The 22,419-nt window shown below is 44.0% G+C and overlaps 1 protein-coding gene across 6 annotated transcripts in view; it reads right to left on the bottom strand.

The window, feature by feature from the left end:
* The window catches only part of SUSD6 (sushi domain containing 6), a 78,507-nt gene extending 61,822 nt beyond the window's left edge, over positions 1 to 16,685 (bottom strand). For 2 of the 6 annotated variants that reach the window (XM_053979830.1, XM_053979837.1), the window contains exons 1-2: positions 16,589 to 16,675; positions 9,549 to 9,636 (exon numbers count right to left, since the gene is read on the bottom strand). The gene's annotated coding sequence lies outside the window, so the exon portion shown is untranslated. Of the gene's footprint in view, positions 1 to 2,385; positions 2,406 to 9,548; positions 9,637 to 16,213; positions 16,407 to 16,575 lie in introns of those variants that run through there. The other 4 variants (XM_053979834.1, XM_053979832.1, XM_053979833.1 and 1 more) reach the window with 4 other exon arrangements.
* Between the last annotated feature and the right edge of the window lie 5,734 nt (positions 16,686 to 22,419).

The raw sequence follows: 22,419 nt of genomic DNA, 5'->3' as shown, positions 1-22,419 counted from the left end.
TACACCCCCTCCTTGGCTGAGATCATGAGCTGCTACTGAACATAGCTTTCAGAGATTGATATTAGGCCAAAGCATTCCTGCAGCACGGAACATGAGGTGCTACTATGGCAGTGCGGGGTAAATTACTGAGAGCAATGGGGCAGAGAAACACAGATTTGCTACAGAAGATCTCCAGCCATTTTGAACACCGATCTTGTCCATCAGAGTTTAAACAACTTTTTTTTTGTTGTTGTTTTTGCTTAAACTGTGGACATTGTGGCAGCACTTCAAGGACTGTAGTAACTCTGTAAATACAAATGAGATTATTACAAAGAAATCTGTCTCTTCTCAATGTCTTAGAATTTATCTAGCCTTTCCTTGCATTTTATCCCCCAGAGCAGCTGTTCCTCTTTTGATTATGGACAAAGATGAAAACACTGCTTCATGGCATCCTTGTAACTGGGCCTAGTGGGATTCTCAGGGAACATGAGCCTGCTCCCAAACACAGCAATCAGGAGGTTTCACTCTTGTGGTTTTGTCTTGTAGTAAGAGCAGTATTAAAATTTTAGAGCCATCTATCATAACTGAACAACTTTGTCATTAATCCCACCATCATCAAACAGACTCTCCCTTACTAGGTTTCAGTCTCCTTCACAAGCAGATGCTTAAAAGAGTTCAGTCTGTTGACTGGCTCTGCTAAGGGGCCACACCAGGTTTGGAACTACCTGCAAGTGACAGTATTTTGCAGTTAAAGCTTCCTACAAGACCACCTTGTCTCACTGAATGTGAAAACTACAAGCTCTCACATGCTAAGCAGAATGCATAAACCATCACAGGTAACTTACAGCACCAAATAGAAAACAACGGGCCCAAAAGCACCCAGACACAAGTTTTCCAGAAGGGATATTGGTTTCTGAACACAGACAGGATGAGCAGTTCCTTACCACGTTTCTTCAGTGCATGATCTGAGGCAAACCCCTTGGGCCCTGAGGTAAGCACTTCCCCACTTCTGTTTCTTTCATCAGAAAGACAGAATCTGTCCTCTAGAGACTCATGTTTTCCCCAAAGGGGAATCACCCCATGTCATTACCACAGGCCTTCCAAAGTAAAGCAAGAGATAAAATATCAACACACTGGTCACAAGTGAATGTTGTGTATAGTACTACATACCCCATGCAAACAAAAGACACTACAAAGAACATCTCTTTAGGGGTGCAGTTGTCAAGCTCCTGCATCCAGGCTGCCAAATGCCATGGTGGGGTGGAACATGCTCTTAAGTTGAAGAATGAAGTGCAAAGGTTGTAAGTAACAGTAAAACAGAAGGAGGACTATTGAGTTGAGCATAGTGAACCATGGTTTTTACTACTTATACACATACACACATCAGATTCGCTACCCAAGCAACATTTCATTCACCCCGTCTTATCTCTAAATGAACATTTAGAAAATCAGGGCAATAACCTGATACACTCAAGATGAGCATTATCACAGCCCACTGCAGACAGGACAGATAGAAAACAAAGAGAATTTGTGTACCAAAGCAAAACACAGCAGAAGAAGAACATCTGCTACTTTTACCAGGAATACCATATGGCCAATATCTGAGGTAAGGAGAATGAGTTCATTGATATTTAAAAGCAAAAGTAATAGGTCATTCCTTCCAAGTTAAGAGGAAAAATGCCTGCTCCCTTTTCCCTGTTACAGACACAGCATTCCCAGTCCAGATATGGCCTTCCAAGGAACTGGTACTGTCAGTATTCTGGCCCAGACAGTCAAGCTCAGGGCTTTCTACGTCAAGATGTCAAAAAGAGGAGGATAAGAATGTTCATGTAAGAGTTTTGCTTAGTCCTAACATAAATCTGGTTTATCCACAGCCAAGTCAGAGCTGCAACACTGAAAGACCAGTTTTGTCATCAGCAGATTACAGTTAACACTCTGGAGGCTCTGCAGCATCTGGCAGCAGTAAGCCTGGTTAGCACAGTACATCTCAACCACTATGGCAAAGCAATCTTCAGTTCCTGAAAGAACTGCTCAGAATTGCAACCAACACAGTTGGTTCCAATCAGAGCACCCAGAAACATGTCTTTCTTCAAACAACGTGAAGGCAGGAGCATGGCAGCAGTATTTCTAACATCTTGCAGAACACTTGCCTGCCAGCTGAGAAAGCTTCTATTTCTGCAGTGCTACACACACAGGGATCTGCCATGCAGCAAAGTTACAAGGCAAGAGGGACAATCTTAATGCATTCTCATTGTCTCATCAAAAAACCCAAACCAGATCAATAAGGTCTTTTTCTATTTGAACCCCACTTTAGTGGGTACCATTTATCTGTGGAAGCAGATAAGACTCCTGACACTAGCAAAGGCCCTCAACAGCTACCAAGATAGAGCACACAAGTTAATTCACCTTTGTAAGAATCCCTCCTTCCCAACAAGATCTTGCCATATTTGCTGGTTCTTCATTCTTCCCAAGCCTGAATCCACACTCGCTCTCTGGAATTCAAGTGTTCATTCTGTCAATTGAGTTTCTGTTACCAGAGACAGATAGCAAAAAGGATTAGAAGGACTTTGCCACAGTGCTGAGCAGTCTAAGCCACAAAGAGAACACAGTATAAAAGTCTAGTCTGACAATCAAGTGCCAGGAGTAAATAAAATGAAAAAATGACAGGCCAGATTAACTAGTGCCAGCATTACTTTCCAGATCCATTCATGTCACATGTCCCAGCCTCCCCTCTCCACCTCTTTAAAAAACTCTGGGGTATATTATTGCCATGACCCATACATCTCACTTTGTATTTGCTCTCTGCCTATGGAAGGGAATTCAGGAAGGAAGCCAGAGATGAACATTCTTATATGCAGAGTAATCCATAAGTGTCTCCAGCAGAGCCAAGCATTTGTTTACAGGAAGACAAAAAGGCAGTGTCCCAGGTACCTGGTGTACAGCTCTTATGTGGGGTTCAAGTCCACTGCTGAGGCAGCAAGGCTTCTTCAGCCTCCTCCCAAGCAGTAGGTGGAAAAAGCAATGCAGCACAGAAGAGACCCAGACAAGCAAGTGTCTGGCTTAACAGCCCCACAGGCAGAAAGTGCTAGAGGCAAAAAGAGATGACATATCAGAATTTTAGCTACTGCTAGGCTAAGTACTTCCTGAGACAGTTGTCTAGAAGTCTCATCTTAGGACCAGGAGTTTTATCTTTTAAGCTTATGAAAGCCAACTTTTGATGATGAATTTGTAGAACAAAGTGTCATTTTCTTACATGTTTTGCCTTCATCATTTACTGATGATCCTACTATAAAAGGATACATTTCACACCAAAGTGCAGCAAAAACAGTGCACTCGTGTGGTGTAGAAACCTATGGAAGCTGAAAAGTGGATGCAGGCTTCTGAATCTAAAGCCTTCTGCATCTCAGGCTTCTGCACATGGTTTATGTTATTGTTATGTAAGTTTTTCTATGTCACCAGAAGTAACTCATAATCGATTAGTCGCAAGACCTCTAGTCTCCATTTCTTCCATGTGAGAAGGAAGACCTACTGCCTATAAAAGCATCTCAAATGCATTTTCAGACACAGGGCAATCCATAGTCTGGGAAATCAGAAATGTTGTAGCACAGTTTTAGCAAATCAGAAAGGCTGTAGCAAGCCAAAGGCTACAGGGAGAGATTAAATATGGACTTCCATAACAAATACTCCTAGGCTTTTTTTTTTTGTCTAGTATCATTCACTCTGCTTGTGGCTAACAGCAGTCAAACCATAGCAGACTTGCTAGAGTTCCCAGAAAAGGCATATTTGGTGGAGATAACTAAAATCCATTGTTTTCGTGTGTGAATCTTGGGATAGCTTGTCTATTTAGGATCATCTGAAACCAGAGCTGGACAGTGATCCCTTTGCATGTGGAAGCCTAAGAAGAAAAGGTCAGAGCAGAGCAGCAGTTGTGTGTGTCACCTCAGCAGAAGCACACAGTACTGCAGAAAATGACAGTGGCTGGAGTTACTCTGCATGTGGCATCTGCCCTCTGCCAAGGATAAGGAGGTCAAGGTGACAAGGCCAATATATCACAGGAGAGACAAAAGACTTTTACACTGTCTTTTCCCAAGTCTGCCCTCAGTTCTGTAATGCCAACATTAAACTTCTTTACAAGAGCCATGATTACTTCTACCTTATAAGCCAAGCTTTGCCTCAAAAGTCTCACTTTGATCTGTGTATTTGTCACCTACCCAATAATTAAAGGATTTTTTTTCCCCTGCAAATTAAAAGAAGCTTCAGGTATAAGCAATGCCACCCAGCTGCTCTGCCAAGGTCTGAACTTTAGATACAGGACAGCTTGGTTGCTTATTACCTCATTGCACAGAGAAGAAAAGCAACAGCATAACCAAGCCTTCAAATTTCGAAAGACCAGATGTTTTCTGTGGGATATCAAAATAACCACACCTTTGTCAATGAGCACACTATGATCTGAAAAGTAAAGTAAAATTTCACCTTCCAAACTTTTTCATAATCTTACATGAACAAATACAGAGAAATTTCTGCAAAGATAGCAATTTCCAGTTGACCAAGTCCCTTTACATAGTCTGATCATGAGGCATTAAGAAACCCCAGAGCAACGGGATTTTTATTTTTGGAACACCAAGTATTTCAGCTTTCCTGCCCAGTGAAGTCTGGTGAGGAAGCACTCCTGTTTGATGCAAAAGGAGGTAAGGTCTAGCTCAGAGCTACTGCAGAAAGAAATCAGAAGCAGCACCTAAACACTTTTCCTCCCTGCGGCTGCCCGTGCCCTGCACGCCTACAAGGTCACCTCCTTCCCATGTGCCAGGTGTGGCTGGCACAACCCTACACCAGCAGCTGAAAGCCTGGCAACCTTACAGTCTTACACACTGGGAAAACCACAACATAATGAAGTCACACACAGGCATGCAGCAGTACAAGGCATGCAGCAGCCACATGTTACACCCTATTACACTGGAAACAGCCATTAAGTGTGGAAACATATAATTTTTACTCAATGAGCTTTTGCTTATGTACTTCAGCTATTTTAGCTCTTCTTCCAGAAGACATCAAATAAGCCCATCCTTTACTACAGAGTTACCTATAGAACACAGACAAGTTACCCAAGTGCAAGACTCACCACAGCAATGTCTTCATCATTGGAAGGCCACGGAGAATGAATGGGACTTAAGCTTTTAATACCAATAAAAAGCAAACTGGATTAAATTTACCTAAAACTTATTTTGCCAAACATAGCCTAAAGGCAAAAATCTACATTCAAATGATAATTCTTCCTCACAGGAAGCTAATGAACATCATTGCATTCCAAGAACTAGCTCCTGGACACAAGGAGACTGGTAGATTGTTGCAAGGTTTGTCTTCGCAAATGTACTCATATCACCAACATCTTAAGAGTAAGGCAACATAAAAGAAACAGGCTATTTCAGTTTTATTTAGTTACATTTTTACACGCCTTTTTTTCTCCCTTACCTTCCTCCATCGCATGTTACTGGCCTTTGACTGGGGTTTGTGCTCTCACTTGGGAGCACTGCTTAGCACACTGTAGATTACACCTTGATCACAAACAGATATATACTGAGGAAACTGATCTACCCTCAAAAATTGCACACATAGAGGTGTGCAAAAATCCACAAGTGATCAAAACAAGCTCATCTAATTATCTGTGCCATTTCCTGCAGATGCTTTGAAAGGCAGGAAGCTCACAGAGAAGCCAGACAGCAGCTACACAACATTCATGGCACTATACAAAGCTTGTGTTAATACTGCCTATACTAATCAACTCTCCTAACCTCATGGGTATTTTTCCTGAGACACTAATAGAACCTTAGCCCAGAGCTATCAGTCTCTGTTCTCACAAGCAGTGCAAGTCAAATACCTTTCTCAGTATCCAATTCCTGGCTAGCAGGCACAGCATCACACTCCTCAAGGCATTCCACACACTCTGAGTGCAACATTCTTGTTTTACTTCCCTTGGCCAAAAGGGGAGAGGATCTCTGCAATAGTCTTTCCAACATCAGGTGAGGGTATAACAACAATCACCTTCATGGTGCAACTCTGAATTAACTCTACTAAACTCATGGGATAATCTCAGTATACTAAAGTATTAAACCAGCTTCAAAATGCCTCCTTCAAATATCTCATTGTTCTCCTGAACCTCACCTACGCTCAATTTTTTTTTTTCAATTTGAAGAACAGACTGCCTTCTACACTTAGAGGCAATTCTACCATCATCATATATAACATTTTTGGCTCCATAGCCAAGAACAAGAAGAAGTCAATGATAAAAAAGACTAAAGTAATGGTGAGTCCTAGAGGAAAAAACATGTAGATAAAATGTACTGATTTTACATTTAATACTGATCTTTGTGGCATGAAAGACAAAAAAAAAAAACCCTCTGTTAGTGTATCCATCCTATAAAATTCACCACTTATGGCGATTAAACAAATGGAACAGTCCATGTGAGATGCTGAAAGGGAAGAAAGTGTTGCCTTTACCTTCTCTGAGCACCTTGACAGTGCCTAGCCGTATCTTCACAGAGTTTAGGATATAGACAAGCCCTTGTTAAGACACAGCACTGTGTTTTCCCTCAACAGTACTACTTTAAGGAGAAAGAGGGTGCAAAATTTCCCTATGTACTGAGAGCCTGTTAAACAAATGGTATAAAAACCTCCAAAATCAATGTTGGCATAAAACCCGAAAATCAATGTATGCTTGACACAGAAGGAAACAGTTATGCAGCAATTAAATGCACAACACAAGAGGGCTATAAAACACCAGCTTACTTTAGCAAGTATGGTTGCTTGACACCAAGTACAAGACAATAAAAATAAATCTTATCACATATCTCAAATTCAGAAAGGCTTGTCTGGAACAATGCCTGGAAAGCCTGCAGCATGCACATCACTCTGTAAGATGCCCAGCTGGAGGTGGTGGAAAACACTGGGCACAGGTACCCATGTCAGCCAAGATAACAAAGATCAACTTACTTTGTTTCAAATCACAAAAGATGAGCAGGATGTTGAAAAGTGACAGAATACAAATAACTAAGTACAGGGAACTCATTTGCAGGAAATGCCCTGCATATGCAAATCAAGGGTAAAGAAAAAATAAAACCAACACCACGTACATCTTCCAGGTTTTATTTTCAGGTTGTAAAAGCTATCACTCTGCAAATTAGCATTTCCTGGGATTTAACAGTTGTTGGGTTAATAGCACTAGGCAAAGGCAGTTACACCTAGCCCACATAAAACGTACCTCATCTGGTAGTGATGTCTTTTCAGGATATTGTCAGCAGAATCAACCTTAAAAACAACACTGTTTAGAAGTGCTGATAAACCCCTCCCCACAGCTAATGTTTCCATGCAGGCTTCCATCAAGGAGCCAGGCTGGATTACTTTGAAATGTACACCCTGCATCTGTGCATAGTCACTGGCAGCAAGTCAGTCACCTCATTTAAGCATCTTCTGATGGAGCCTTTCTCCTTCTGACCCATTACCTTTTCACACACGTTTTTGGGCTCAGCTTATCAGATATTCCATGTCTACACAGGCAAAAATTGCGCAGTTTGCTAAGAAATCAGATTTTTATATCATCACTGCAGGACTTCTCCAATTCTGCCTTAAGGAAAATCACTCCACCAAAATGAAACATGAGAGCAGTGTACCAATATAGCTCACGCTAGCTGTGCACACATACACAGTCCCTGTCTTGTAGAGGAGATCTTTAACTTGTCTAAATCCTTCTCATCCCTCTGTTCTGTACTGATACCAAAAAGGGCCTCAAACCACCCTGTGGAGGGAACAGCCTCTAGCGAAAGACTGCAGACTCCCTCACAAATCCACCAGAAGGCCAGCCCAGCCAGACCCAGGACAGATTATCCATGGAGGATTGCCACCATCAATCCTCAGAGAGCCCACTCTCACTAACAGCACTGCTATATTAGCAGACGTGCTTTTAGAAGCACAAGGATGAGCTTCTCATCAGCTTCTTACTGCCAAGGAAAGGCTAAAGAGGCTAACTCTGAACACTTCTTCCCTCTTCTTCTTGAATTGCATGACATTTTTTAACTGCTCTGTCTGATGCAAGCATTCCACATGAGACATAACCATATTTTCACCACCATCCTTTCCCCATTGTCACAAATAAGATGTGGTGAAGAGGCACTATAGTCTGTGTTACATCATGGGCAGAGTCATATTTCACTATATACTTAGGTTTCAAACTTATCTCTGACACTGTGCAGATTATGTTTAGGCTGAGAGGAGATTACTGGCATAAACCAAAACATTACCTAGGCTGCACACACATTCACTCTAGAAAACTTAAAGAGCTCTTTGGACTAGGGATCAGAAGTTAGTCTCTTAAGGAATCCTTAAAAGCATTTGAGAAACAACACTTGTTTACTTTGGCCAAGAAGAGACAGAATGAAAAATACCTTCTGAATTTCAGTTATATGTCCCAACATGTAGCAAAAGATGCCACTGCATTCAATCCAATGTGTCTTGCATCAACAGAGTTGGGTTTTCTTACTTAATGATTCAAAAAATAAACACACACATAGCCACCAAGATATCTATTAAACTGAAGTGTACAAGTACCACCCAGGAGCATCCAAAACATCTCGTAATATTTAAGTAAACATTCCTAATGAGGCCTTCCTAAAACTTGAAACTTTGCACTCAAGGTAGAAGTTACAGAAAACAAGGACATCAGGCAGGCACAGAAAAAAGAGAGGTAGCAAAGGAGCTTAATGCCTTACCAAAGCTAGAGGGTTCTGAGGGGAAGAGGGAGTAGTCAGAAGAATTATCCCTATCTTGATTAGCATCAGAACAAAGGCTCACGTTAGTTTGTCTGCAGTAGGACTCCCCTAGAGCCTGGATAATAACCTTCTTGAAAGCATTAAAGGGATTTCCTCCCCACTTCACCCCCTGCAATCTACACCCCTTGTCTAAAGTGGGATAAAAGGATGAGATCCAAATAACAGCTTTATGTTTAATTCTCTGAAAGTCATATCTGGGTAGCTTTTCACAACTAAAACATCAAATATACAATACACAAGTAAGATCCTTTTGTGCTAAGTTTCCTTCTGTGATAAGTTTTATCTGGGAGCAGGTAGGGGAAAAATCAAATCAAAACCAAACCTATTTTTTGTTCAAGAGAAAAGGTCAGATAGTACAGGTGACTTATCATGCATGCTTAACTCTGGAAGGCAGGAAGGACTTCAGTAGTTTCTTCAGCAAAACCAGGGAGCGGTAAGGGAGTGAAAAATACAAGTTAAAAGAAACAGAGCTTGTGGTATCTGAACACCACAAAAACCAGGTTAACAGGAGTCAAGAAAAATGCTAAGGCGTGGCTATAAATGAGTCAGAACCTAAGAACATTTTAGAATACTTCCTGTTTCAAAAGCTCGAGATGCTAACACAAGTGGCTGTCTCACTGCAGGATGAGAACATGGAAAGCAGCACATTCTGCCTTCAGTTTACAGAAGAGTCATGGCATTTAGACAAAATGCGGGTTTTAAAAGCAAAAACTCAGGAAAAACAAAGTAATAGCATCAGCTTTCTCTTACCTGGTATTGACACAGGCTGGCATACAACGGGTTGTCAAGTTAGCAAGATTAAACTGATGATTCAGTGATGATAGGTTGATTCACACACCTGGAACCGCACAAAAAAAAGTAGGTATTAGCCCTGTAAGCACTAAGAATGGCAGTCTGTCACATAAAAGAGCAGGAGGCTTGAGGGGTAGAAGTAGTTTTATTATGTTTTTAGGACACAGGCACACAGATATGTTTCAAGTACAGATGTTACTCACAAAATTCAGATCTGGATCTGAGATATACTGCACAAGTTACTCAAAATCAAAGAATATGCAAACTATCCTCACACATTCCATTTAAAAATCTCAAGGATAAGAAGAGAAGAGTTTCAAGTATAGCAGAATGTTACCAAAACCATTTTTCAGCAGCACTCATACTTGCTTGATGGGTTTTTTTTCAGCGGGACAGAAACTTCCCAAAAGTTACCCAAAATACACATATTAAAACTGCATCAAGTCCAGCCATCAGATACACACATGCGCTTTCAGTGATTGCAGATACTGCATACTTCCCAGATAAGCATAACAGAAATTAATTTCTACAGTGCCAAAATTCACAGGTATGTTTCATTGTCTCATCACTGTATACAGCCTTTTTATTCAGCATTACTACAAAAAATTCCAATGCTTAAAAAGATGGTTATTAATAAGACAACCTTCTCCACTTTGGGAAGCACAACAACAGAGAACTGGGAAAACTGGTCATCCAAGTGAGAGCAAAAGCTATGCAGCTGAAAGGAATTTTTGTCTAGCCTGCTTAAAGATCTCCTTTGTTGCTAAACATTTCATTGTCACATTTAAATGTCAGCTTTTTAAGTCGCAGAAGTGTGCAAGTCCTGCAAAACAGGAAACCACAAACAGACTTGAGATGAAAGTTCTCACAGCTAATGAAATGAAAAGTAAACGTAGCAAACTGCTTTTCACATCTCCGATATGCTTATGAAAAGACACAAACCCTGACCTTACAACCTTGCTCCCTGTACCCACGAAATTATTTTTAATTAATCTCTGTTAATAAGTTTGTATGGTTGTGTAGTCTACTTATATACCAGGGCAAAGCTTGCAGTGAGTCTCCAGCACGCTTTTGTTGCACATCGCAGAATGAGTCCGCAGCATTTCAGGATCACGCAGCTCTTTGCAACAGCGCTGTAGCTTATAAAGACATACTACTCGATTTTCCTTAGGGGAAAACAGGACCCTCCCTTTGCTGAAGCAAGCAGCATGCCCTTTTTGGACTTTGAAAAGGAGTGAGGGGCCCTCAGAGAGAAGCTGGCTTTAAAGCTTTCAGGATGATCGCACATATGGCCACTGGCTCGCCAGTGGCATATGTGGCAGCAGATGGAGAAGTGAAGCTTTCATACCCTCTGAGCAGTGCTCTGCAATTTTGACACTCCTCTTGAAAAGCAGATATGTCAATCACCCTCCCAGGCTGGTGTTTTGGCACAGAAGAGATTCTCCTCAGTCTGAGTATCAACACCAAAGGACAATCTATATAGGGTATTTTAGAGGCAGTTTCTGTCTTAGCTTTCAAACATAATGAACCCATACACAGCAGAGAATGATAACTTACTATTGTCCTCACTGAACATCAGCTGGCTTTCGGCTCATTAGAGAGCAACACATATCCAGTATGCACTTTCCTTTAAAGGAGGGGTGGGGGGAGGTTTTAATTAACATTAGAGCACCTTACTGGGTCTAACAAATAAAATGCCTTTTGAGAGTGGTCAGCACAAATGGGCTCCAATACCCAAAGGGGATTCTGACACAACCCCCAATAAAACTGTATTAGTGGGAGCTCTAATATATTGTCCTTGAAGACTTTTAAGAGGTTATTTACAGAGAAAAGAAAACCCAGAGAGCATAAATAGGTTGAAGACATTCAAGCATTTCACTAATCTATGGGTTTAACACTCCACATACAAACTACAGCTTCTTTCAAAGCAAGCAGCCTTTAACAGCTACTGTTAGAAATCACATTGCAAGTCTAGCTATTGAAAGATCTGCATTTTAATATAAAATAAGAACATAATTCTCAAGCTCACTTACAGGAATTGAGGGGTTGGGAAGGGTGTTGTTTGGTTTTCGTTTGCTTGCTCATTTTTTAAAGACCGATTTATCAGCACAGTTTCCCTTTTAAAATTTATGTACCCCTGAAGGTCCAGCAGAAAGAGATCTAATATACTAATATAACTTCTTTTCTATCTTTATCACCAAACCAGCTGCAAATTTGGTTTTGATCAGAAATTCTTGCAATTCCCACTCACTTTATTACACAATCCCATTAAATCAATGCAAGGAAAAAACAGGAACAGCAGTGAAGCACAGCAATATTATAAACTATGAGGAAAATTAGTTGAGGGAAAATGTAAATGGCTTTGAAGTTTTCCAAATGGTCCTGGCACTTTTGAAGTGTAAGCTAAGGGAGCTATGAACAGAGAGACAGTATTGAAGCTGGTTCACTTCTGATCATGAGGTTAAAATGGTGCACATCTCAGCCCTGTAAAGTTCAATTGCCTACAAGGAAGTTACTCCTATGGCAAGTGTACACTGTAAGAATGAAGGCCATTCTATTCTGTAGCACAAATATGACCTGGTGTTTTATTTACCACATGAAAGTGATCCCAGTGGCCAATTTCCCTTGATTCTGCCCAACCAGCTCCAAAAGCTGTACTTTGCCTTGTTACAAGGTTACCACAGCAGTGACGACCAACCCATTCCACTCAACACTCACTTATACTAGGAAGCCAATTTACTGGTGGTTGGCTGGTTGCCACGCTAGCAGTTCCCCTCAGGGAATCACCAGAGTTACATGAGATGCATAGATCCCTTGTGATGCAGAGAAAGTTCTCCATGTACACTCCACTTTTGGAGCCTGCCCACTGTTCAGCACACAGGGAAAGACAGAAGCTGGGGAACAACTGAGACAGTGGGAAAGAAGTAGGGGTTTTACACCTCTAACTCGTGGTCCTGCAGCTCTTCAATGTGAGCTTCCTCAAAAAACTGTCTTGAATTACCACACAAATATTTAAAATAAATAAATAAGCAAGCAAACAACAGGCCAGCTTTCAATGGTCTCTTATTAGCATCCTTTGCAGAGTGCATCATGTAGTAAGCCACGTGGGAGCACCGAGTTTCCTGTGAGAGTAGTAGCTGCCACTGCTCAGTAACAAAATAGCCAGCATACAAATGGCAGATGAAAACTTTTTCTGGTACCCACAAAAGCTCACTTCCGGACATTTATAGGACGTATTTCTACTGATTAAAGTTAAAATCAATTTTTGCAGCTGCATAAACAAGACTTCTAGCAGAGTCAGGGAAAACACCATCTATATTAACTACAGACCAGCAAAGCCAGATGAATTACACAGATGGGCTTAAAAAGACACAGAATGCTTCACTGGAGTAATCTATCTGTTCCCAACTACAACACTCTGTGTTGGAGGTCAAATTGTTACATCTGAAATCATTCTATTTGTACCCAGAGTAACTTAATGTCAAGAGATTAAACACGTATGATGGGATTTCTAAGGACATGACACTTGTCATGACAATTAGATACAATTACAGACTACTGTATATTGGCAAAAGAAATCTACTGTAAGTAATACCACAATACCTTTGCAATATATGGGTTAATTTTTCCCATTCCCTGTTCTAGGAAATGCCTTCATGTTTCTATTTACATATTCCTAAAGCAGAATTCAAACCCTTCTGCCGCTCCTCCCCCCTCCCCAGTCTTTCAGGCAAACACGTTGTGGGACCAACCCTGCCAGTGAAAGATGCCTCTCCCAGCTAAGCCTGATCAGCTGGGATCAGCTGGTTACAGCAGCCAACAAGTGGCTCAGAGTGGAGAGGAGCTGCAAGGAGTCAGTCCCTGTGTCAAGCAGAGTGCAAAAAAGGACACAATCCAGGAAACTTTGGAGAAAGGCTTCCAAGCTACTGTCCTTTCGTGCAGTTGTTCATAGATAATAGGCTTGTCTGGAAGTATCTCAGGCAAGCAAAAAGAGATGCAACTTTCAAAAGGGAAAAAAAAATACAACAGCAGCGGCCTGACACAGACCCCGAGTGCAACACCCAACCCTCCTGGACTGACACAGGCCAGCAACTTACATCTGTTTGCTCACAAAAGCAGAACAAGCAAGAGGCGTATTTAAGCAGTACAGCAGTAGGCGGCTGTGGCGTTAGCATGTGCATCAATAAAAAGCAGAAGTGACACAACAGGAACAGTCGCAGAAACCCAAATCTACGGTTAGGATGCTGCTGCGCAGCTGAGGTTAAAACAATGGCAGACTGCTCTTACTGAGAGTTGTAACAATTCTCGAGGCAGGAGCAGCAGAAAACAACCCTGACCCCAAGACAGAACCAATTCTACCAAAACCACTACACTGCAGGCAGGACACACATTTAGTGACTCCAGTTAGCATTACTTGCTGACTACCCAGGCAGCTGTGCTCAAGCAGCCATTTCAGTCCACCTTCACATGCTGCACTAAATATAAACTGCTGATAACTCTGTGCAAACTGTTTCAGCAGAGACATGGAGCACTGCACAACTCAAGGACATTGGGTCCTCAAAATCTACAGGTGGTCAAATTGCATGACAAGCAGAGAGAGAAGGGGACAGAGACAAAGTCTCTGCTACACTTGTGGTTGGGAAATTTCTGCCTCGAGATTAGTACTTTCCCAGACCCACACTTCAGAGACTAATCTGCCTTTAAAGAGTATATGGGGGCACCCGGGTTTTGACAATAACTTGTCTAAGAGGAGGTTATGACTCCCTTATCATGTACTACTTTGCTCTACAGCGACCTTCAATTTTAAAATCTAGTTAAATTAAGTTGCAGGTCTTTCAAGCACATCCTTCACCCAGTGGCCCTTAAAGACACATACTTTCCTACTTTCAGATGGTACTGTCTTTTCTAGTGATCCATAAAACACTCAAGTAACAGGACAAGCCAATGTAATAGGGAAGATGAAACTGCAAACAAGAAAAGTAGTTCTTTTTCAAAGTTTTGCTTAGAGAATTACTACCAGAAACAACATGAAAGTTACAAAGACAAAAGTATGATCTGTAAAGCTGCCAGTGCCACAACTGCCCACCAGATTACACCACTAGAAAGAATTATTCTCTCTTTATCAAAATATACCCCCAAAAAAGCATGTCATGAAAAGAAGAAAAGGAGGCAGACTTGCAAAGAGATTTATGGCAGACACCTGAAGAGGAGGTGAATGAAATCAACGATAAACTACAGACACCAGAGACAGCACCGATCCTTAGAGCACTGGCATTTAATATGTAAATTCCTTCTCTGCTTAGGCGTTTTGCCTCCCTTTGATGTATACAGACAAGTTCAAACTAGAGATGAGAACTGGGAGAGTTCCCTTTCTCCATTATCTCAAGTTTCTTTCTTGTCTAAGCAACAATTAAGTGCTCTAACTATATCAGTTTTGCATCTTTTCAGAGGGGAAAAGGAAAAAAAAAACGCTAAAAAGATAAGCATAATAAATATTATTAAGGGAGAGAGTCAATGTTTTCCCAGCTCTGATGCAGATGTAAGCAGCTAGCCGGTGCCTGACACCTATAATGCAGCCTAGGAGAAAGACAAGCTGAACAACAGAGGACGGTAAAGATACTCTGGAAAAGGTCCAGATGTCTTGAGCTTAGTCCTTCTGCATGGAAAATTAAAGAGGTTAAACACCTCCTCTTAGGAACTTTTCTTCCGATTGTTCTGACCATGACACTTCTGAACAAGCTGCATTGCTCCAGAAACCTCAGGAATTACGGTGACAATAGATTCCTGCCAAGAGAAGCACCATTACATAATAGCTTTTATGGGAACACGCACAAAAAGCCACTAGGAAGCGCAAACAGACAAGTGCAAGATCCTCTCTGCCCATCGGCTCAGTTTAGCTCTTGACTACTTCAGAATATTTTTAATTTATATATTTACTTCCTCTCATGTCCTTCCACTCAACAAAATCTGTGTTACTGTAACTACACTGAGATCCTGTCTATTCCTCACAATAACGTAACCCCCTCGAGAATACGCCCACTTGAAACTACTGTATTTGCATTAATCTGCTTAAAAGAACACTACAAAGCTGAAAAACTGTATCACTATTTCCATTAGTATATTAGAAATAAGAACAATTTATTATGGTATTTTTTCATTATTTACCCAATTTTAGGGATACTTAGAACAATTATTGCTTGTCGGTTCTGAGAAGCCTAGCACGGCTATTTTTGAGTTCCAGGTCTCCCACAGGGGATTTACCATAGATTTGTTAGACGCACATGTAGAGGCTCAGCCTAAGCACTGCACACGTGTAAAGGCAGCTGCTAGGGAAGCTCTGACCTGTGGGCAATGTTAAGGCACCATAAAGAAGAAAAAGCAAAGATGAAAACCTAACAAAGTTTCTCACGTTGAATTGTCCGCAGCAATGCCTCCACTACCACCTACTTCTCAGGCACCACTTTCCCTATGTCTCCGTACGCACCCAAAAGCTCTACGAAAGGAAAAAGAGAGGACCGCGGTGAACGCTCATCCGCTGTTACTCAGGGGTTTTAAATCCTAGAGGTTCATCCCGCACCGAGCGAATCCTCACGCCCGAACACACACACTTTAAGATCGCTGACCTCAGAGAAAGCCCAGCTCTGCCGTCACCACCGACCACCCGCCGCTGTGACACGAGGGAGCCGCAGGTACCACAGGTGACATTATGTAAGGGAGGCGGCCGGGCAGCCGGGCGGGGAAGGTCTCCCGCCGCAGCCCCGAGCACCGCGAGCTCCGTGCGGGGCCGCACCCGGGCAGGGCTCCCCTCGCGGGCCAGCCGGGGGAGCGCCGCGACACCTTCCGGCTCCCGGCCCCCGCCCAGCACACGCTCCCCGGCAGCGGGCCCGGCTCGGCGCCCCGCCGCAACCAGCCCGCTGCCCCCGCCCCGCGCCCCGGCGGCCCCTCGGTTGCGCGCCCTCCCCCCGCGGCGGCGGCGGGTGCTCACCGGGGGTGCTCACCGGGGGTGCTCACCGGGCGGGCTCGGCGGGCGGGCTGGGGCGGCGGTGCCGCTGGCGCTGCAGGTCGGCAGCCGCGCGCCCCGGCCGCCCCGGCGTCTCGCCCGCCCTACGCCCCGGCCGCCGCCGCGCGCCAGGCCCCGCCCCGCCCCGCCAGCCCGGCCCGGCGGCGCGCGGGGCGGGGCGTGGCGGGGCGGGGCCGCCCTTAAAGGAGCCGTTAAAGGAGCCGCGCGAAGGGCCGCGGCCGGAGGGGGGCGCTGCGGCGCGGCCCACGGGGGGCGGAGCGCGGCCCGGGGACCGCCAGCCGGCACCGCCGCTGAGGGACGGGGCGGGGCGGGGCGGGATGGAGCGGAGCTGCGCTGCGCCGTCCCTCGCCGCATCCAGCCACGGCCGCTGTTGGGAGCCGGCGGGAACGCTGCGAGCCTCCTCGCCTCTCCGCGGGGCGGCGCGCGGCTGCACGGACACGTGGCGCTCGCTCTCGCACGACACCGGGGAACAAGGGCCGTGAGCGGAGCTGGAGCCCTCTCCGCCGGAGCAGAAGCGGCCGCGCAGCAGCAGCGGAGAGCGGTGTTGCACAGCCCCGGCCGTTTCCTTGCGCTGCCAGCCCCTTCTCGCCGGGCCGCGGGGGCAGCGCGCGGTGAGGGTGCCCCTCGCCTTTGTCGCGGCTGCGGAGCCACCCCAGAGCTCGGGCTGTGCGGAGACTCAGCCGTGGGCACGGCACGCTATTGCGAGCTTGCCGCAGCGGCACAGAAGCCATGTCGATGCTCTTGCAGCAGGCACATCCTGCTAGCCCGTTCCCTGCCCTATCCCACCAGCTCCCCCTGGCACACCCTTCGTCACTCCCCTGGTGACAGTCTGCGGTAGCACAAGCCACAGCTGGGTCCGCCCTGCTGTGCAGCACCAGCAGAGCCAGACTGCTGGCTGAAAGGGCCAAGGCTGGGCTGTTGCAGGAGGTCACACTCATGCTCACAGGGGTTTAGTGCATACAGATGTAGGGGATGCTTACACCTTACCACCTCCTGTCTCTTCATCTGCTTTGTACGGCTGCTCCCAAGACAACACTCCTGTACCCAAAAGTGCCTTCAGCGAATCAAGGAAGGATTCCTTGCTTTGCTTTCCTTTCTATTGCTTCAATTAACACCTACCTTCTATAGCTCTGCTACATTATTCATATTTTGCTGTGGAGAGTGAGCTGTTCTCCCTCTTCTATGGGGAAGGAACCATATGTAATTCCACTGAAAAGGTGAAGGGAAGTTTACCTATTTTTCTGCAATAGTACAGTGATCATTCATAATAAAAGCCCATAACAGATTATAGCTTACCAATGGCTTACCATCATTGCATCAGATGTAGGAAATGAATATGATACATCGCAAAACATTCCCCATAATTATTCCCCTTGTAAGCACTTCAACACCAAAAAGCAGGGGAAAACTACATCATCATCTGGAAGACATGCCTAAAGGCAGGAAGGAAGAGAGGGAGCTAGAGCTGCACACAAACCCGCTGATTCACACAGCTGTTCTTTTTGTGACATCTCAGATGCAAAGGTGGAAGGCATGGAGTGAAAATATTGGCCTTTGTTTTGCTGTGCTTTGATCAATTAGTGCTGCTGTCCTGAAGGAAAAGTTCAGAAACCTTTGTACCTCTGAAATAAAAGAACTGTGAGGAAGCTGCCACAGTACTCCATCTGCTCATGGCATTAATGCACAGAGAAAGATGCAATTCCTGGCAAATTATCAATAAAATGACCTCTCACTAGGGGCTGATTCATCACATTTTTGGCTTCAACCAGTTCAACTTTTTTTTTAACATTTAGAGATCCTTTTATTTCTATGCTATACTTTGTTTCCATAATTTTCATTCATACATATTTCTCTTTGTAATTGTATCAGGCCATAATAAAAACACTATATTCTTCCTTTGATGCGTCAGATACACTAATTTGGCTGTGCTTATTTTTTTGTTTATCGTAGAATCACAGAAATCAGCATTCACAGACCATCTTAAATGTCCAAATTATCACACAGACATTAACTAATGCTTTTTACATTGGATTTGCCACACTGCATCAGACCACCAGCCACTCTAACCCAACATCCTGTTACCAGCAATAGCCAACTGCCAATGCTTCAGAGGAGGGAAATGCCACTAACTGCCCCCAAAAGAGTTACAGCCCTCTTCCAGGCAAATGCCTGTGACCAACTGGTTCCAATCTTTTCAGCCTCCAGGTTCTGAAGAAAGAGGTGAAACATTTTCTCTTTATTACATATGTCAAAAAAGGAAGGTCGGGAGCTACCACCATCAGAGCACCTCTCCCCAAGGCACAAAGCTTATGGTCTCAACCCAGGTATTTTGGCACAATTTTCCTAATGTTCATTTTCAGGTTGCTTGAATGGAGATGAAAATAAATAATTCATTGAAACATTTCATTTTCAGTAATAGAAATTTTAAAGCATAAAAGCTGCCAAACTCCACCAGAAGGTCAAAGCATGCTTAGTTTGTGTGACCCCATCTGATTAAATAATTAATTTCTTATCCAGTGGTTATGGGTCTTGCTTTTACTCCACAGGAGTTTTACTGTCACATAAGTCTTAGTTCATCAATACACTCCTTTCTAGCAGAGACATGGATGGGATTTGGTCAGACTCACTAGCCCAGGGCTGGGGAAAAGGGCAGCCCATACATGGGGGCAAGTGAGACACCCCACACCACATTTTGCCCTGGTTCTTTTGGCAAGCCTGCAGCAGTGGGATGGCAGTGGAAGCTGGGCTAGAGAGGACATGTTTTACAACAGTATAAAACATCTCTCATAGGGATGCAAATGGATACTGTTCTGCATGCTTTGTTAGACCCCATAGGGACAGTTGCTGCCACTGGATTAATCAGATAAAACAAACATATTTTTAATCCCAGACTTGAAATTTGTATCCTGCCATTCAAACTGCCAAAAGCCTTTCAAAACCTTGTGAAAACAAACCATATTTCTTACCCTCCTGCACACATCTGCCCATTCCTTGCCTCCCATGGTGGACTTCTGTAGTAGGTTGATTCTGGCTGGATTCCAGGCACCCACCAAAGCCTTTCTTTCACTCCCCTCTGCAGCTGGACAGGAGAGAAAAAGTATAACAAAGGGTTCATGAGTTGCAATAAGGACCAGGAGAGATCACTCATCAAATACCAGCATGGACAAAAACAGGATAGAATTAGAGATATTAATTAAATTGATTACTAAAAAAATTAGAGCAGGATAATAAGAAGTAAAATAAAACCTTTGAAACACCTTCCCTTCCACCCTTTCCTCCTTCCTGAGCTCTACTTCCCACCCAGCAGCACAGGAAGACAGGGAATGAGGGCTATGGTCAGTTCATCAGCCATGGCTTCTCACGCTGCTCAGGGAGAGGAGTCCTTCCCCTGTTCCACTGTGGGTCCCTCCCACAGAAGACAATTCTCCATTAACTTCTCCAGCCTGAGTCCCTCTCACAAGCAACAGCTCTCTGCGAACTGCCACAACCTGAGTCCATCCCACAGACGACGGTCCTGCTCAAACTGCTGCAGTGTGGGTCACTCTTCCACACGGTGCAGTCCTTCAAGGACAGGCATTACCACCATTTCTAACTGGTGGTTAGCCTTGATCAGAGGCACATCCATCTGTGGAGCCACCAGGAATTGGCTCTGCTGAACATGAAGGAAGCTTCTAGCAGCTTCTCAAAGCAGCCACCCCTGTACCCCTCCCACAGCTACCAAAGCTTGGCCATGCAAACCCAATACAACTTCAAAAGTTACTGAACTCTGTTCAGGTGACACATACCTAACATGACTCCAAGGTAACTTCACTTCTGAGAGAAGCCACTGATAAAATATGATTTCTGATGGTAGTGCTCAGCTAGAAAAGGTCTCATGACAGTCTAAGCACTATCAGAGAAGGAAAAACATAATCTAAGAGATAATGTTACTTCAGGCTGTCACACAATATATCCTTGGCCATGAGCCTTGGTAATGTTACCATCCTACCTGACCTCCTTCTTCCCAGCGCTGTGTGCCCCTGCAGACAAAGAGGGAGTGCTGTACATGCTCCATGCCATTTGTTCTCTCCTCCACATTGCTGCCCAACCATCAAACCAAAAGACTAAGCTTCACTCTAAGAACAGGCTGCTACAGATGCCCTGAGCTCCCAGCTCATCATCAAAGACTTTTTGGTTTCAGAGGACTCTCTCACAAACCCTTTTTTCTCAGAGAGAGCTCCTACTGCTAAGATGCAGGAGAGCTACTCACATTTTTCTGTTTCCATCAATCCCCCACATCCAGATTCCAGTGGGAAAGCAGGTAGCTGGCATCACAGCAGAGATGCCTTTTGGCATCTTGGAGCTGCCAGCATGCCTGGCCTCATTCTAGCAAACAGCATCTCCCACTTGGGCATATATGACAGCCACACACACTCTTGTTCCTTCTTTGCCTTCTTGCTGGTAACACCTCTGTGACCTATTTATTGGCAACTTGTATGACATGGGATTTGTGCAGGAGTAAGTAATTTTTAAGTGCTTTTGAAATCCTCACAGCCCATTAGCCTCCTGTAGACTATACCTCTCTTGTTTTGCTTTCATTTTTTCTCCACTTCCTTCTGCACACATCTTCTGGCCTGCTAGCCCTCAGTTACACTTCCAGTATCATACACTGGAACCCATGCACATTTTTTGTGTTCAGCAGGGCATTATTCATTATTAATATTCAGAGTAGATGTAAATAGAGCAGCTCATTTCCAAAAGACTATTAAAGCAACATGGGAAAAACAAGAATAAAAGAGAAATCCTGGCATACCATTCACCCTTTTGCCTTGTTAGTGCACTTGAGTTCACAGTCTGCTGATGAAGAACAGGTAAGGCTAAACCTGGCTATGAGCATCATCCTTGCCATGACATTTCCTTTCTTGGAGTACCACAAACATGCACTGCATTAAGAGATTTTGTTTCTTTCTGTGACTTGAAATGCAGCATATAGTTGTGGAGCAGTCACCAGGGCTGTCATGCTGTCATGGGAACCAGAAGACTCAGCTCACAACCTGGAGTTTATAGGGATTTGGGTCTTGAAGCTGCACTACATTTGTTCTGTACATATAGGCCTGTACCAGAGAAGCTCAAAAAAAATCATCTCCTGGAAACTACCCAGAGCTTTTCTCTCTGAGGGAAACAAATGAGGCCTTAATTAATTTTCTTTCAAATACAGCAAATTGACTTCTGCTCCAGTTGTGCTAGTTTCAAGCCACACAGCACAATGGTATTAATTCCACTTCACTTAAGGGCTAAATGTTCAGAGCAAGGAAAAGGGAGTTTCCTGTAGGTCTTGCTATGGTTGAAGTCAACAACCAAACCACCCTGGTTTTTGCAGGAGCGGTTTCTTCAGAGTCTGCATTTCTGAGGGTGACTGTGACGTCCCTGGGCTAGCACAGCAAAATGCAGGATACATGAAAGGCACTGGCTGAGCAAATTGCCTGGTCCTTTGCATATTTTTAAAGGTCTGCCACATCCCGCCTCAAATTTAATTTTACAGGCTCAAAGATAGAGGCACTTTAGTGATCTGTCCTAAGGCTAGCTTACTGGTTCACTGATCATCCTAACTAGCCCTGCTGTCTCAAACTTAATTTAATCTTTTTTAACACCAGAGTCTTGCCTGCAGGATTTCCCAATACTGGAATAGCACACAGTGTTCTGCACAGGGTCTCCTCAGTACCTTGCAAACCAGTGGTGTATTCCCTTTCTATCAGAGACATTTTGCCCAATAAACCAGAAGGTGACATTCGCCTTCTTAGCATTTGCTTCCTTTGGGTACAATCAGCA

This window comes from Vidua macroura, chromosome 6, assembly GCF_024509145.1.
Source record: "Vidua macroura isolate BioBank_ID:100142 chromosome 6, ASM2450914v1, whole genome shotgun sequence".
NCBI lineage: Eukaryota > Metazoa > Chordata > Aves > Passeriformes > Viduidae > Vidua > Vidua macroura.
This window is presented reverse-complemented; position numbering and strand designations above follow the sequence as displayed.